Here is a 16,904-nt window from a genome sequence, read left to right as displayed (position 1 = left end):
GAGATGTTTTCTTGGTGAAAGGGAAAGACTCAGCTACTTTACACCCTTTGCCTTTTCTTTTTGTCTTTCTTGTGCCTGAGACACATATGTGACATATGGAGCTACTGCATCCAGCTGGTGACCGTGAGAACAAAGGTCACATGCTGAGGATGGTGACCCAAGGAGCCAGACAAAATTGGGGTGCTTGATGGCATCATAGTGTCACGGTATCAACCTTTGTCTGCTCATCGCCAGATTCCTTGATATGAAGAAATGAAACCTCGCTAGTTAAGCCATATTGTCAGATTCCCACCACATGCAGCCAAATGCGATCCTGTGGCATACCCAGGTACGTCATCTATTGATTGGTCACCATAAATTCACATACTTGTCGCCTAAGTTCAGCATATATTCACAATATTAAGCAATGTTTATTTAATATTAAGCAATAGTACTACACTAACATGTTTGACTTTGTAGCCAAATAAGAAAGCTTTAAATGAAAAGAAGGGTCTTGGGGTTCTAAATGGTGTCTGAACCAAACACAGATACAGAATACTTTAAAGTGGAGACGAGAGACCTGAGCTTTAACTTAGAATAAAACAGAACCTAGATGCGTATTGCCCGAGATGAAACAACGAACACTATTTGGAGTAGCCTAATGTAAGAGGACACAAATGTCACACAGCCTAGAGCTCCAGTCCTTCGCCCCTCTGCTCCCATGTGTCTGGGCGAGGGGTGACTCTTCACAGACACTGTCCTGAACGCAGAGACTGGAGGCCGGGTCTGGCATGCCTTTCAGCCACGGCAAGGCTGTTTCTAATAGAGAGACAGATGATTTTAAAAGACACAAAGTATCGTATTAAGGGTGTATATTATCAATATGATTTACTGCCGCTGATGCTGACTCGGCTCCTGTGCAGACGTAACCTTTCCTCACCTGCTGCCAAGTGCAATCCCTCTGCCTTTCGTGCGAGACAGAGATCTGGTTCCAGTTCGCAACAGTCACCTCCCCAGTTAATTGGATTTGAGCAGCCTAAACACAGAGGAGATTCAAAAGGGAGACGTATGACCTTCACACTGGCCCTGGGTATGGGAGGAGGGTGCAGGGGTAGAGAGGAGTCAGGATGATCTGACCGCTCCTGCGGCAGGCCAAACTGGCGGAGAAGGCTTGGCAAGGGCCAAGGTCAGGTGCCAAGCAGGGCCAGCTGCCCAGCGCTCTTCCTGTTCACTGGCAGTGATCTTTCGTGGTGCAGCTCAGATTTTCCAGCCCCCTCTCCTCTGCAGCTGCCTTCCTGTGGGTGGTGTCTCATCGCCCAACACTGTCTAAGGCAGTAGGAGACCAGGAAAGCCAGACCAGAATCCGAGGGGAAGGAAAAAGAAAATAAGGGATTAGATCTGAGAAGTTTACCAGAAAATGTCTAAGCTGCCTCTCTGTTAAACCGCAAGGTTTTGCTGGACTCTTCTTTACAATATTCCAGCAATAATTTAAATTCTTGTTCCTTGGATGGAACTTGGATTTGGAGTGGTGTTTCTCCTCCACCCACCTTTATTCTGACACATAAACTCATTCAAGTGGCTGAATTAGACCACATAAAGTAATAATAAAAGTATGTTATATAATTATTATTTTAGTTAGTATTTATTAAACAGTCTACCATGTATTAGAAGCCGTGCTAATTATTTCATGTACACGGCACATTCTCAGCAGTATGATAAGGCTGTTAGCTCTATTTTCTAGAAGACAAAATGAGGAACAGAAATGATAAGCAACTTACCCAAGATCATATAGCTAATAAGTGTCTGGGAAGGATAAACAGTCTGACTCCTCACTCCATATGCTGTGCCATTCAACATAGGAGGGGGGTTGTAGCCACAACCCCCTATGGCTACACAGTCCACCAAACCACCAAATCATACAGCCGTGCTGTCCATCAAGCCCCTATACAACCCAGTAGTGTCTGCAGTGCTCCCAGAAACTTGCATGATGCTAGGAATGGGTGGACTAATAAAGCAGAGTCCTGGCCAGAGGACCTCACTGTTGGTTCACTTACTCCCAGAAGTTCCCACATGCCCAGGAGCAGAATCAGGGGTACTGGGAGAGTTGGCTGTCTAAAAGAGACCTCAAACCAGTATAAAGAACTTCAGCATGTGGTGACTTTGAGACAAAAAACAAATGGCATAGAACATGACCATGATCGGAATGGTCAAATATTGAGTAATTATTTCAGTCCCAATCCATCAGAAAAGACATAATCAGGATGAATTATACACCAATCAGAATAGTGACAGCTATGAACAATAGGAGGGGCAAATAGACATCAGCCTGGAGGCAGCCCCCAGAGCTGGAGCAGTGGGTGCCCGAGGGGCCCCTCCATGAGGCCGTGAGGAGCATCAGGGGAGGAGGACAGTTGGTGGTGTTCCCAGCACTCATGGGTGTTATTTCATGGGGAAAAAACACCAGGTGGTACTCGTGTTTTCATTAACATTGAGATTGATGATAAACCTATAAACCTACTTTTTCTAAAGTCTCTAAGCTTAACATACAGATTTTATTTACTTACAAGTGTGGCGGATACCGGCCAGCAGTATCCAACTCTGCTGCGGATGCTCGTTGAAACACGAGAAAAAACACGCACAGAGACAACCAGATCCTGTGGGGAAATAGGGTCAGAAGGGCCACTCTCTCTAGTGGGGAGCACCCTGTATCCATTCCCAAGCAGATTTCTATTGAGAATACAGACTTAGTTTGTGGATTCACAGACTCCACAAAAGATCAAAAGACCAGAGAAAAGATCAAAAGAAGTAGGTGGCTTACAAAGGTGCAGACAGAACCCCCACTGTGATTCTGGACAAAGTTTGAGGTTTTAACATATGAAAGGACTACAGGTTCCAAAGGTTTCCTGTCTGTGCCTTTAAATTCCAAGTTAATAACATCCTCCAGCAAACAGATCTTACAGGATCTTGCATATTCTATGTCCCAGGCCTGATTATCTCAGGGGTCCGCTGTTTCTGGTCTGGGCTGTACCACTCCTGCTATTTCCGCAGGCCTGAGAAGGGCAGGAGACAGAGGCAGCCAGGAGACTTGGATTTCTCACATCTAAGAACAAAGACTCAGGCTTTGACAAAACCGAGGGGGCAGGGGTTGATGTCCATCACCACTTCATATCCACAGCCCCAAGTCTCTTCTTTTAAGGCATTCTCATGTGATCGCGTCTGTCTTAAGTTCATTCTCTTTCTTAGAGAATTGTTACCCGTCATTGACTGCCGATCATGCCAGGGAAATAAGTTTTTGTCTTCTTAGAGGCTCCTGGTCCAGAGGTCATTCACTCAGCCTAAGTCACAGGGGGTTACCGCTTCCTGAGACCAGGCAGGGCAGCCCCCAACATATAAGTCCAGTAATTTCTGTGTTAAAATGAAAATACTCACTTCCACTTTCCCTTCGATTTATTCTCACTGAGCCTACACATTTGACAGATGACTATCTCCCTGAACGCTGACTGCATGGATTAGTCACATTCCTGTAGAGTTTTCAAACCACAGTCACAAATACATGATTCTCCCAAGAACTTCAAACACTAAACAGCAGACTTATAAATCTGAAAAGTAAAGTGACTCATAACTCAAAGGTGACTTACAAATTTAATAAATAAATCAGATTAACTTCATCACTTAAAGCACCATAAAGAACACACCATACCCAAACAGAACAAAAATTTAAAACTTGCTATTGTACTTACTCAAGCACAATTTACACTAAGATATTGATGCTGTCAATTTATTACTTCATCCTGGAATTACAAATTACTCATGTAACCAAGGGGAACAGGACTGCCATCTCCAACTTACTGTATCAACTAAGGTCGTGGCCTCTGGCTATTGGAGGTCCCCCAGGCCTCTGCCCTCAGTCTCTCATTTTTCTCATTCTGCACTCACTTCCTGGTCATCCCCTCCAGGCCTATGGCTTTAAATGCCCCTGTGTGCCTGTGGCTTTCTGTTGTGTACTCCCATCTGTAGTAGGCATTCATGTTGCTCACCCCTATCTCTGGTTCTTCTCTTTCTAGGAGCACAGGAGAATCATACTTCCTCACCTTCTAAGGTTGGGGATTTATCTCACCATGGACTTATCTCAGCCAAAGAAATATGAGTGGAAGTCATGGGCCACTTCACAGCAGAAGCATTTTGTTGAGAGAGTGAGACGCTCCCCCTCACTTTTTTCCTCATCACTGAAATAGTGCAGGTAGTGGAGCCTCTATTAGTCTGAATTCCAGAGAGAAAATAACATGAAACAGAGACTTACATGTAGGAAGTCAACTTTTGTTGTCTTAATCCAGAGGGATTTTTCGGTTGTTGATTACTGCAGCCTAGCCTTGTCCATCCTGACTACTGCCCATCGTCCTACGCCCCTCTGCCGAACTCCAGACGCAGATCCCAGATACGAACTCAACAGCTCCGTGGGGATATCTAGACATTTCAAACCTAACAAACACACAACTGAACTTCTTATTATCTCCCTAAAAACCCTGCTGCACTCAACCTTCCTTGCCTGGTTTGGATGTCAGTTTCGTCCTTCTAACTGCACAGGCCAAAACCTCAGCTTCATCCTTGTCTCTTTTCTTTCTCTCACCTCCCATATCCATTCCATGAGCAAATACCTTTGGCTCTATTTTCAAAATATATTCAGCACTGGACTGCTCCTCCCTTCTGTGCCACCACCTTGACCTAAGTCACCATCATCACTCACTTGGGCAGTTACAATAGCCTCCCAGCAGGTCTTGCTACATCTATTCCAGTATCCCCTTTACAGCTTATTCTTAATGCACAGATCATTTTAAACCAGCCTAGCCACCCTCCAAACTGTGCGGCAGCTCTCTGTTTCACTCAGAGCAAAAGCTAAAGTCTTTATAATGACCCACAAGACCCTGCACCACGTGGCTCTCTGGACCCTGCCCTCACCACACCTCCTGTTACCCTGCCCTTTGTCCATTTCACACTGGCCACACTGGCCTCCTTCTAACCCTTGACCATACTACGCACATTTCCAAGTGAGGGCTTCTGCTGAGTCTATGGTCTGTGCCTGGAATATTCTTTCCCCAGACAGCCTCTTCATCTCCTTCATCTCCAAGCTTTTGCTCAAACCTCACTTTCATGACAGGTCCTACCAATTTAAAACTGCAAACTGCCCTCCTCTGGACTTCCTCATTCTCTTTACCCTCTGCTGCTTTTTCTTTTTTCCCCCCATAACATTTACTACCTTCTAACTTATTATATAACTTACTGTCTTATTATGCATGTTGGGTACTGACTTCTCCTAGCTAAACTGTAAGCTTTATTAGAATGAATATTTTTGTGTTTTTTTTTATTCACTGTTATATCCCAAGTGCCTTAAGTAGTGCACATAATAGGCACTCAATAAATACTCATTGAAAAACTTGGTTGAATTACTGAATACATGAATTACCATGTGGGACAGGCACAGAACATCAGAGTTCTCTTTCTAGGCTGATCTTGTGCCAGGCAAATATTTGTTGGGCTAGGCTGAATTCTCACTATCTGGTTTTTACTGATGGTGCTTAGATTATAACTAAAATTGGACTGTGGTGGGTATATGCTTGCATTAGCATAAAGAGCATTTTCTGCAAACACTATTTGAAACTCATAACTGTCTTTCCTTGAATGTGCTATATTTTAGTTGTTTCTTTTGAATATTATCATGTACTCATGCTTTCCACAGAATATTTTTTTGTTTTCAATGCTCACGTTGTCACAGCCTGGCCAATGGGAGTCCCAGAGATCTTGACAAGAAATTTTGCTTTTTTACAACAATAAGATGTTCTAAACCATTTCTATTTTCCATGATCCAAAGATAGAATTACAAAGTCAATGACCCTCCAAGGGTCCCTGGTTCCTTGTGGTAGAAAATAATGTTAGAGACCAAAATCTAGCAGCTGTAGGGATCCCCACTAGCTCATGCCCTGGGAACACGGGCAGGGGCAGCATCACCACCAACCACTTTATGGATAAGTAGATGTGATGTATCTTTAAAACGTTTCATTAGCCAGGGTGCAGTAAGGGAAACAGCAATCGCATAGGGAATTTCCACTGGAAGAGAGACAAGACAGGCAGTTGGTTACAAAAGTGTTAGCTGGGGCTCTTTTCCTTTCTGACTGCTGGAGGATTGGCTGCCATCATGAATGACACAGTCACTATCTGGACCAGGAAGTTCATGACCAACAGACTACACTAGCAGAAACAAATGGTTACCGATGTCATTCACCCTGGGAAGGCAACAGTCCTTAAGACAGAAATTCAGGGAAAATTAGCCAAAATGTATGGGACAGATGTCATCTTTGTAATTGGATTCAGAACCTATTTTGGTGGTGGCTGGACAGCTGGCTTTGACACAGATTGTGGTTCCTTAGATTATGCAAAGAAAAATGAACCCAAACACAGACTTGCAACACATGGCCTGTATGAGCAGAAGACCTCAAGAAAATAGCAAAAGGAACACGAGGAGAGGGTGAAGAAATTCAAGGGGTCTGCAGAGGCTACTGTTGGCACTGGAAAAAGTGAGCTGGAGACGGGACAGCAGAAGGAGTCAAAATTCTTCAGTGACTTTATCTGTGGTGAGTGTGCATGAGAGAATTAATAAACTAAAAACATTTTTTAAAAGTGTGAGCTGGGGTGGGAACAAAAGAGGAATGCTGAGGTAAACCAGAGAGTACTAACTGAGAGACTAATAACTCAGCATTACCTTTGGGTTGGGGAGCAGAAGGGAAGAGACAGAGTTAATAGAAACCAGGACTTCAGGGGAGGACTCAGCGGGGCAGGCTCCCAGCCGTCTCTCCACAGTTGCAGCTCTGTCCCAGAGGAGCTCTGGCTGCTGTGGAAGGTGTGGCCTCCTGGACACTGACACCCCCAAAGGGCTGTGTAAGGCTGCAGCTGGGGCTGCAAAAAGAAGTTAGAAGCTGGAGCTACAGCTACTGCCGGACAGGAGGCAGAAACAGGCAAGAAGCCCTGTTTTCCTTTCTTTTACCCTCACATTTCCCACCAGGGCCTCCCAGAACCATGGACGCTTCTGGCAAGGGGATGAGGGAAATGTGGCTCAACTCCAACGCCACAGAGCAGAGAAGGGGGGGCCTGCAGGGGGGTCACAATAGATGGACAACCAGCGCAAAGGCCATGAGGGCACCCAGACTTTCCAATTAAAATCCAAGCTTCTTCAAGTCTTTTTAAAATTCTTTCTCTGTGATAAAATATTGCCTGAGGTACCAGTTTCCTCATGCATCATATCATTTCTGATCAATTTTAATATGATATGAAATATGTCTACATATTATATAAACCTGTGTATCTAAATATCAGTATAAATTAATGGATGCTATTACACACTAATATCCATTCATATTTTACCCAGAGTCTGGCCTGGATTACTCTCTCTCTTCTATTATTGTGGCAAAATATGTACAACATAAAATTTACCATCCTAACCATTTCCGAGCACACGGTTCAGTGGTGTGAAATGCATCCACGTTGTTGTGCAACCTGCCTCCAGAACTCTTTTCATCTTGCAAAACTGAAAATCTATACCCATTAAACAACAACTCACCATCCCTCTTCCCCAGCTCCCAGCAACCACCATTCTATTCTCTGTCTCTACGAATTTGCCTACTCTAGGCAAATTTGTGGAATCATGCAGTACTTGTCTTTGTGACTGGCTAATTTCACTTAGGATAATGTCTTGAAGGTTCATCCATGTTGTAGCAGGTGTCAGAATGTCCTTCCATCATAAGGCTTTTAAAAACTCTGTTGTGTGTACATATACATATACCACATTTTGTTTATCCTATCATCTGTCAGTGGACACTTAGGGTACCCCCACCATTTTGGCTGTTGTAAATGATGCTTCTATGATCATGGGTGTACATTTCCTTCCTATTTCTTACCTTCACTCTTAGCCATGTCAGACCCAGCACCTTCTTTCATCTGTAAATGGAGTTCATAAATAATATAGCCTACCTAACACATCATTTCAGGAAAATCAGTATAGCAAAATAACATATGTCTTGTTGGAGCAAGTACTTGGTAATGATCGCACAGAGAATATTATGACATAATCAAGTATTTACACATTGCACACGGTTGCCACAGCCAGAGCTCTAGGCTGCCTCGGAGCACTGACTTGGTGATTCAAATACCACAAGTAGTGTTTCTTGGTGGCGTGACTTCCTAGTATTGGCAGCCAATACTTAGTGATTTGAAAAAAAGCAATCTTTCTTTAATGTCTACAGCAATTATGATCTCAGAAATGTAGTACATATTTATTTTGGGCAAAAATTGGAAATTTCTATGTAAACAGAATTACGTGTTGACTCACATAGTTTTCTTTCAGATAATTTAAAACAGATTATTCCCTTGTGGGCACCATATAAGACACTGAAAATTTCTGAAGAGCACAAGGTGATGGGTTGTGCCAGATGGTCCAGTGATTTGCAGGACATCTAGCATCTTTGGACCATGCCCACTAGTCCAAAGATTAGTCCATCTTTGGACTAATGCCAGTGGCACCCTTCAATCACGATGACAGCCAAGTGCCCCTAGATATTTCTAAAATGCCCCCTAGGAGGCTGTACCTTCCACATGAAGAACTGCCCTTCTGTAAGTAAGGAGAGTCCTGGTGCCTCTATCAGTTAAGCCTCACCACAGTAACAGTGTGTATGGATGGCTGCCACAAGAAAAAAAAACAAAGACAAAAAAACCTCGCAGACTGACCAATCCAATTGACCAATTAGTGTGCTCTGAAATCCACTGCCAAGTTTGTGCCACAGCCATGCTTCGCACAGGTTGCTCCCAGCCAATGCATGAGCACAGTTGGGGATACTTCCTCAGACCTATCTGTGAAAGTCTCAAGACTCCTCTGAAAGCTGATTTTGGCTGGAGATTCCCAGGAACTTTAATAAACCTCCCTTAGACTGCATGACAGCCTAGGACATTTCTACCCAACCTTCCTGCCCTTTCCCCTACACTTGGGGTAAGATTTGCTTTGCCTTCCGAGCTTGCAGCTCCCTCCCTATTTTCTCTCCCATAGGTTTCTCCTGAATAAAATCCCTGTGTGTTTTATCACAGCTTGCCATCTGCTTCTTAGAGGACTTGGACTAACACAGCAACAAAGAACCATGAAACCTCCAAGGCACGCAACAATAACTTTCTATTGCTCACATTCAGGGAGGAGGTGGTTTATCTAGACAGCTCTGTTTATCTTCACTGGACTTGCTCCCATATCTGGGGCTGACTGGCTGAACGTTGATCTGGGGTGACCTCCGCTGTGATAACTAAGGACACAGCTGGACTCCACGTGTCTCTCTCCTGCCAGCAGGTTAGCCCAGACCTGTTCTGAGGGCAACAGCATGGACACAGGAGAAAAGCCCAACCCACACACAGGCCCATTTCACACCTCCGCTTGCCTCAGGTCCGCTCTACCCCTTGGCTAAAGAAAATCACATGGCTGAGCCCAGACTGAGCTGGAGGGCCCTAAAAAGTAATGTGACAAAGGGTCAGGACACAGGGACAGATGAAGTAGGGGACTATTTTCATAATCAGTCACAATGTCCATGTGGTTTTCTTATTAGTAAAGCACCACTCTTCCTTAGTTCTTTTTAACTGTAACTTCTCTTAAAATTTTCTATGATCACATTGTAGAGTCACTTATTAATAGTGAGGAATTCTGAGTATTTATCAAAAGACTCTGCATTACCCACATGAGGCTATTTAAATTAAGAAAAGCCCTAACCAGTGTGGCTTAGTTGGTTTGGAAGTTGTCCCATAGACTGAAAAGTCGTGGGTTCAATTCCCAGTCAGAGCACATTCTCAGGTTGCAGGTTCAATCACTGGTCAGGGTACATGCATGCAAGAAGACAACCAATCTGTGTTTCTCTCTCACATCAGTGTTTCTCTCCCTCACTCTCTTCCTCCTTCCTTGCTCTAAAAGCAATGAAAAAAAAATGTCCCCAGGTGAGGATAAAAACACAAGTAAGTTTTTTTGTAAAATTGAAAAAAAAAAGATATTACATTCACTGTCAAGTTAAAGCCATTTGCTCCACCCTGCATGACCCAGTGCTTTTACTGCCCGTGACAAAGATTAGAGCAATTACAGATAACAATCGACATTCTCTTTGTACATCAGAGTCATTTACTGAATTTTCAAACCCCTTCCACATGGAAGTACAGAAATTAAGGCTTTATTATTTGAATAACTAATTTGAATTTGAATAACTTCAAAGTTATCTCTGTGATAACACCACTTACTTGAAGGCCAACATTTTTTCTTAAGTAGGAGGAAGAGCTGCCGTGTCACAGGTGGGTGGCCAGGAATTGCCTCTACGCCTGCGGCTGTGGACGTTGTGCATGAGCGTCACTGGTCATGCTCACCCCAGAGGAGAGTGAGTGGAGGACCGCAGGTGCAGCCCACCTGACCTCTCCCTGCTCCAAGCTTCCAGAACCCGTACTTTTCTATTAAGTTTGCTCAACTCTGTTGTAAAAGTTAGCCCCTACCTCCCATCATTTCTTCTCTCATAAAAAAATTGATGTTTTGTGATCCTGAAAATGTTTTAGCCCACTGAAAAGTTTCAAAAGGAAAACAGTGAAGAGCCATCTACTCCTCACCTAGTTTCACCAGTCATTAACATCGGGCCTCCCCCACGCAGCACTCTTTGTATTCGCACAAACTTCCCTTTGCCGAGCCCCCCAAGAGCAGTGCGCCAGTCCCATGGCATATCACCCCTTACTACTTCTCCATTCTCCCCCAAGAACAAGGCCGTTGTCCTGTTATACGGAACACCGTTGCCACACCTAAGAAACTCAACATTAAGTTCAACACGGAGTGCACATGAAATTTCCCTACTGGTCTCAAAAGTATGCTTTCGTTGTCTTTTAATCCAGATTCCACTGCATTTGGTTATCACATCTCATTGATCTGTTAGCTGGAAGAATAAAGAGCATATGGATGCCTGGGTCCCACCCCAGAGTTACAAAAACAAGTTTTCCCAGGTTGGAGCCCTGGAATCTGTCCTTTTAAAACCCTTTCTAGATAACCCTGATGAGAGTCAAGTTTGGGGACCACTGAGTTCTTCTTCCAAGGTTCATTAACTTTTCAGGGGTCCTTGGCTATTGCCCAAACGGACTTCAGTGAATCCTTGTGCTAGGCATAATAAATTTGGGGGCAACTATAACTCATTACAACTGATACCCATTTCTTCTCTACCCTTGCCAATCCCCTTTCCTTCTAATCCCACCTGCTTCTCACCTCTTAGCACTGTTCTTAGTAAGAAGGATTTGATCGATAGTCTTTGAAGGCCTGGCCCTAGACCTTATCTTAGATTTTTCTAACTCTATTAATCTAATGTCCTTGAAGATACTTTTTGATTTCATAATCTCAGGTGGGGAGGAGACAAGAGGGGAGAATTGGTTTGTTGAAATGCAGGTTCCTAGGTTCTCTCCAGGCTCAAAATAGGCATCTTCATCAGCTCCCCAGGTAATCCATATTCCCCTCTTCTGTATTTTACTGTAGGAACCTTGCAAAGTGATTTACTTTTGCAAAGCAACTCGGTAAACATCTGGTTGAGTCATTGAATGAAGTCCCACTCTTAGAAGCCTTGCCCACAAAACACAAACACCAAACTAACTTACATTCCCATCTTTTAACGCATGCCTTTCGGCGCTCCTACCCCACTAGTCCGCTCTTAGAAGAAAATATCAGTTAGCAGAGCTTTAGCTCCTCTCCGAAACCATAGAGACAGACATCTCATTTCTGTGTCATCCTGCCTTTCACTCCCACTCTGACTAAATTCCCTTTAGTATTGACTCCAGTTGTTTTTCTAAGTGAATGCCTGACCATTCAGCTCTAAGGGCATCTTCAGGGCCCCTTTTTTCTTTTTTGGTGTGTGGAGATGGTTCTGAGGAAGGCCTAGAGGGAAAGTGCAGACCACAAAGTCACCAGCACTTTGTCGTCCATGTGCCACTACATACTAAGTCGTCCACTGTAGCAGAAAAGGAGCTTGTTTATTACTTTGTATTTTCACTCTGCTTGCTCTGTTTGCTAAGTAATCTGATCTATTTGAAAAACAAATATTCTTTTTAAAAAGTTACATTGCATTTTCTACAAAGTTGTGTTTTGCTAACATGGAAAGAAACTGAAGTTCAATCTTTGTAATATAATTGTTAGTTAAACTCTCTGCTGTCTCAGTGAAGATAAGAAGTACTCTAGAATCCAAATGTGCCTGTGGTGAAGGAGACAATTTTTTTTTCAGACCATTCATGGCAGAAAATAATTCCTGCTGATTCTAATGATGCCACTAGGGATTCTAGTGAAATGATTTGGAAGATATCAAACTGTCACCAGATATGAAGTTAGAACTGAAATAACCTCTTTGCTGGCAGAAGTCAGCATGTGTGTATAATAAAGACCATCCACCAACACATAAGCGTATTGGGAGTGACAGTCACTTTGACAAAATAAGTACAACACCGTTCTTATCACCTCATGAGTAAAAACTCCAGAGCACTGCTTCAGTGAGAGAAACTGAGTCTTTGTGACGGACAGTGCAGCCATGGTTTTAAGAACATGACTAAGTGATGCCAGAGCAACTTCCTAACAGAGTTGTCCAGAGAGACACCGGAGCAAGGGCACCAGCGGAAGCAGCGACTCGTGTGCTGCTCTGGTCTAGAACGTGTGCACGTGTTAGCTTTAAGGATGTAACTGTGGATCAAAGATGGCTGCACCTTCTTTACTACTCCTTCCTTTTAGTGGTGGAGTCTAATTCTCCTACCCTGAATTCGGGCTGGCTTTAGTGACTTGCTTGACCAACAGAATGTGAAAGAAGTGATGTTCTGGAAATTCTGAGGCCAAGTCAGAAGAAGTCTTGCAGCTTCTAGTTAGATTTCTTAAAACACTCACTCTGAGGGAAGTCAGCCACGAGGTAAGAAGTTTGACTACACTGAGATCACAATGCTGTGAGAAACCCAAGCTGGCCAGAGAGGGAGTGGGGAAAGGCCAGCCCCAGCTGCTCCAGCCACACTAGACCAGGTGCCAGTTCTGTGAATGAAAGATTCACGCTGGACTTTGCAGCCTCAGTAGATGCAATGTGTGAAAGAACCCAGGAATCCAGAGGATAGCCGGAACTGAGGCCACAGGCACATGGCCCTAGCTCAGCTACCCCAGTCACGCCCAGTCATTAAACCACTGAACCTCAGCTGAGGCTCCAGTCACCAGGAAACAGAGGCGAGACCCCTTGCCATGTCCTTTCTGGATTTCTAGCCTACAAAACATAAAAAGAGCATGGCTGATGGTTTATGCCACCGTGTTTTAGAGTGGTTTGTTTGCACTGATAGATAACTGGAGCGGATATTGAAGAGAGAATTTTTATTACTTAGCTATTGCCATAATAATGTAGTAGTGCAATAGTGCAATAATGCATAATATTTTATTCCAAAATTTGGTGAGTTTCAACAGCATTTATTTTTCTCACTCATGGGTCTGTGCATTGCCTGGGGTGCTCTCCTTCAAGCTGTGAGGAAGCTGGGCTTGCTCAAGGCTGCAGAGTGGATTCTCACTTTGTTCTGGTGCCAGGCTGAAGGGGAAACATGTATTTGGGACATGCTGGGTCACACATATGCTGGGTCACACGTATGTTGGGTCACATGTATGCCAGGTCACATATATGCAGGAGTCCAAGCGCAACTCTGCAAAACCATTTTGACACCTCTGCTTTCTTCATGTCCACTTATTCTATTGGCCAAGTAGGCTACATGGTCAAGCTCAAAGTCAAAGGGGTAAGTACACTCCCATCCAAGTGAGAGGAAGAAGAGAGAAAGACTTGCTGAACAATACTCCAGACTAGTGAGAGCTTCAAGCATCAGATGACAGTGGCGAGGACAGTGAGTGGTGTCAGACTGGGTCACATTAAGGTATTTCTGTAATCCGGTACTTACACACCTAGAACCCAGAGAGAACACATACTAAGTGTGTGGGTGAAGGTGTGTAAATACAGGGATCGATACTTTTTTGTACAAATACCCACAAACAGGAGGCATGTAAAAATTATAAGACTAAAGAAATGTAGTAGAAGAGCAAAAGGAGAGAAATTGATAAAAAGAAAGCCAAATGAAACCCTTTACCACTTGTTGGGAGGCCAGGAGCAAACGCCTGTTTCTCAGTTTGTCTCACATGTGGGCAGAGCTGCTACAAGGCAGTCGGTCCCTGAAGGAAGCCCCAAGAGACCAGCTCCTCCTTAAGGAGAGATTGTGCTTGTTCTATAACAGATACATTCAGCATGGCATGCGGCGCCCTCAAGCACAGCTCTCCCACTCCGCACCACCCTCGTGTCCAATGAAAGTGCCTGTAAGGCAGAGAGTGCCTGGCTCCCAGTGGAGAGTTAACTATTAACACAGCTCTGGGGTGTATAGAATGGCACAAAAAGCTGTGGGCAGCAAGCAGAGTTGGAGCAAAGGGAATTAAGAAAGACCTCGGGAGAGAAGTGGTTTCTAAACTGGGATTGGATGCAGAGGCAAGATGTGGAAGTAGCACACAGTCCCATTTTTGTTGTACATATAGAGGTCACAAGGCTGGAGAGTGAGCTGAGGTCAGATCGGGGTGGGTCTTGAATGTGAGGGTGAAAGCATATTCTTAATTCAGCAGGAGGCACTGGAAGCCTTTGAACAAGAAGTGGCATGAAGGAGTTGTCTTCCAGTACTATTCTTTCCTGTTTCTTTAGTAACAAAACCTCAATTTTAAAAAAATTTCTTACTGTATTTTTTCATTATATTTAACTACCTTATGCCCCCCTCCAGCACCCCCACCCAAACCCCTTAATTTTTAACTGGGTATAAGCCTGTGCAAAATAAAGATTACATTTCCTAATATCTCTTGCAGCTAGGAGTGATCATGTGACTAAATTCTGGTTAGTGACATATCAAGGAAACAGTGTATACAACTTTTAGGAAGTGTTCTTAAAGGGAGAGGGAATTGTTCCTTTATTTTTCCTGTTAGATGGAAGCAGAACCTAATCCTAACATGTAAATTATTTATTAGGAAGATTGGTCTGAGGCAAGCAAAGTGTAAGATGGTTGAAACAAGAGGAGCATTGGAGATGGGAAGACTAATTAGGAGAACAACTCCATAGTCAAGATAAGAAGCGAGGAAATAAAAACGGAGCCAAGGATGGTAGCAGTGGAAATGGATGGGAGGAGTGGGTATGAAAACAGTGTCTGTGGGGTTTGGCAATTGCTAAGATGAGAGGAGACACTAGCAAAGGAAGATTCAAGGTTACTTTGAGATTGTAAGCAGAGGTGAGTGAAGGTCAGTGATGTTGGTAATAGAAACAGAGAACTCAAGACAAACAAGCAGGCTCGAAGAAGGCCACCATGAGGTCAGTTTTTGACTGCTGAGTTGGGATGCCTGTGGAATGTCCACGTGGAGATGCAAAGCAGGCAATTGGAAGTTCATCCCTGGAGCATGATTTGAGAGTCCTTGCACAAAAATGGTAGTCAAACAGAGGGAGTTGTTGGTTGACAAAATAGTGTATCTCTAGAATTTTTTCTTTCTTCTGTGCACAGAGAGAAATAAACAGCATTCTTCAAAACCAGATAAAAATACGTACAGCTCTTCACATGATATGTACGCCCTGCCCCCAAAATAACCTCCACAAGCTCCAGCATATGACTGGCTGGCTGGCTTCAAGTAATGGAAATCTTCACTATCTCAAAATTTGGACAGCTCCTTAAAGCTCCTTAAGAAGGCATTTTGATTTGCACAGATCTTTGTCATGACATGTTTTTAAGTGACTCCTTTTCAGCCAGACATCTATAGAGAAATGACCCTCCTCTTTAATTCAGGCTAACCACATATAAGAAGACTTCCCTTTCACAAATGTCTTGAAAGAACAATTCTTTTCAAAAACAGAATGAGAAAAAAAATCTAATAAATGTGACAGAGTAAAACAATTCTACAGAGCTTTCTCCTATATCTGCTGAGACCAGAGCAAATGTTAAATAAAGGCTGAAATAAAAAGGGTATGAATTCAACATGAACAGTGAGGAACCGTCTTCACAGGCTGGCTAAATAGCCGTCTGCACTGTACCCTCGAGACCGCTGGGGGATGGAAGAGGTTAAAATCCAGTGATTTGTGTAATTCGCCTGAGGTTCTGGGGTAGAAAGGCACCTGGAAAAGGGGTGAGAGCTCTGCGTCTTCTAGAAGAGTTTTGCATCTTTACTGCAGACAGCTGCAGAGGAACCCAACCCACCCTCTTTGGAGTGTGCAGTGGCGAGGCCAGGCGCTGGGTTTAGTGGCACCTCGGACCCGGGTTCTCTTTGGAGGAGTCAGAGCCCTTAATGAACTTGGGATAAAGCTTCTCTGATTTATCCATTCATCCATCCCTTGATCAATCCATCCACCCTTTTTGTCTCTGGCCCTTCAGGGCCTGCGCTGGGTACCCTGAGGAATGCAACTCCACAGGAATTTCTGGGAGGAGGGGATTTTATGCAGGAGGACGTGGCGGGATGACAACCCTGGGGCCGCTCACAGCGCTGTGGCCCCGTCGCAAAAGAGATCAGTAAATTCTCGGGCAGACTCTGGATGGGGCGGTGGGTGCGAAAGCACTGAGCCTGGAGGAAAACCTCCCCCCACCCCACCCCCATCAGACAAGGAACGCAGCCTCGTTCCACAGTCTTCCCGGCCCTCGGTGGGCCGAGAGGCCCTGGCAGGTGCCGGCGAGCCGGAGCCGTCCCTCAGAACGCGCCTCCCAGTGGCAGCCCGAAGGCGCAGTCCGAAGGGGCGGGAGGCGGCCACGGGCGCAAGGATTGGCCGGCTCCACCTGCGCCCCTCCGACTCGGGCTGCGCCCCCAAACCAGTCTCTGTTCCCACCGCGACAGG

The 16,904-nt window shown here is 44.5% G+C and overlaps 1 pseudogene; it reads left to right on the top strand.

The window, feature by feature from the left end:
* The first annotated feature begins 6,169 nt into the window (after nucleotides 1–6,169).
* LOC123811323 lies at nucleotides 6,170–6,619 on the top strand (annotated as a pseudogene).
* The last annotated feature ends 10,285 nt before the right edge of the window (nucleotides 6,620–16,904 follow it).

This window comes from Phyllostomus hastatus, unplaced genomic scaffold (assembly GCF_019186645.2).
Source record: "Phyllostomus hastatus isolate PE091 unplaced genomic scaffold, TTU_PhHast_1.1 phas_scaffold_78, whole genome shotgun sequence".
Classification (NCBI taxonomy): domain Eukaryota; kingdom Metazoa; phylum Chordata; class Mammalia; order Chiroptera; family Phyllostomidae; genus Phyllostomus; species Phyllostomus hastatus.
This window is presented reverse-complemented; position numbering and strand designations above follow the sequence as displayed.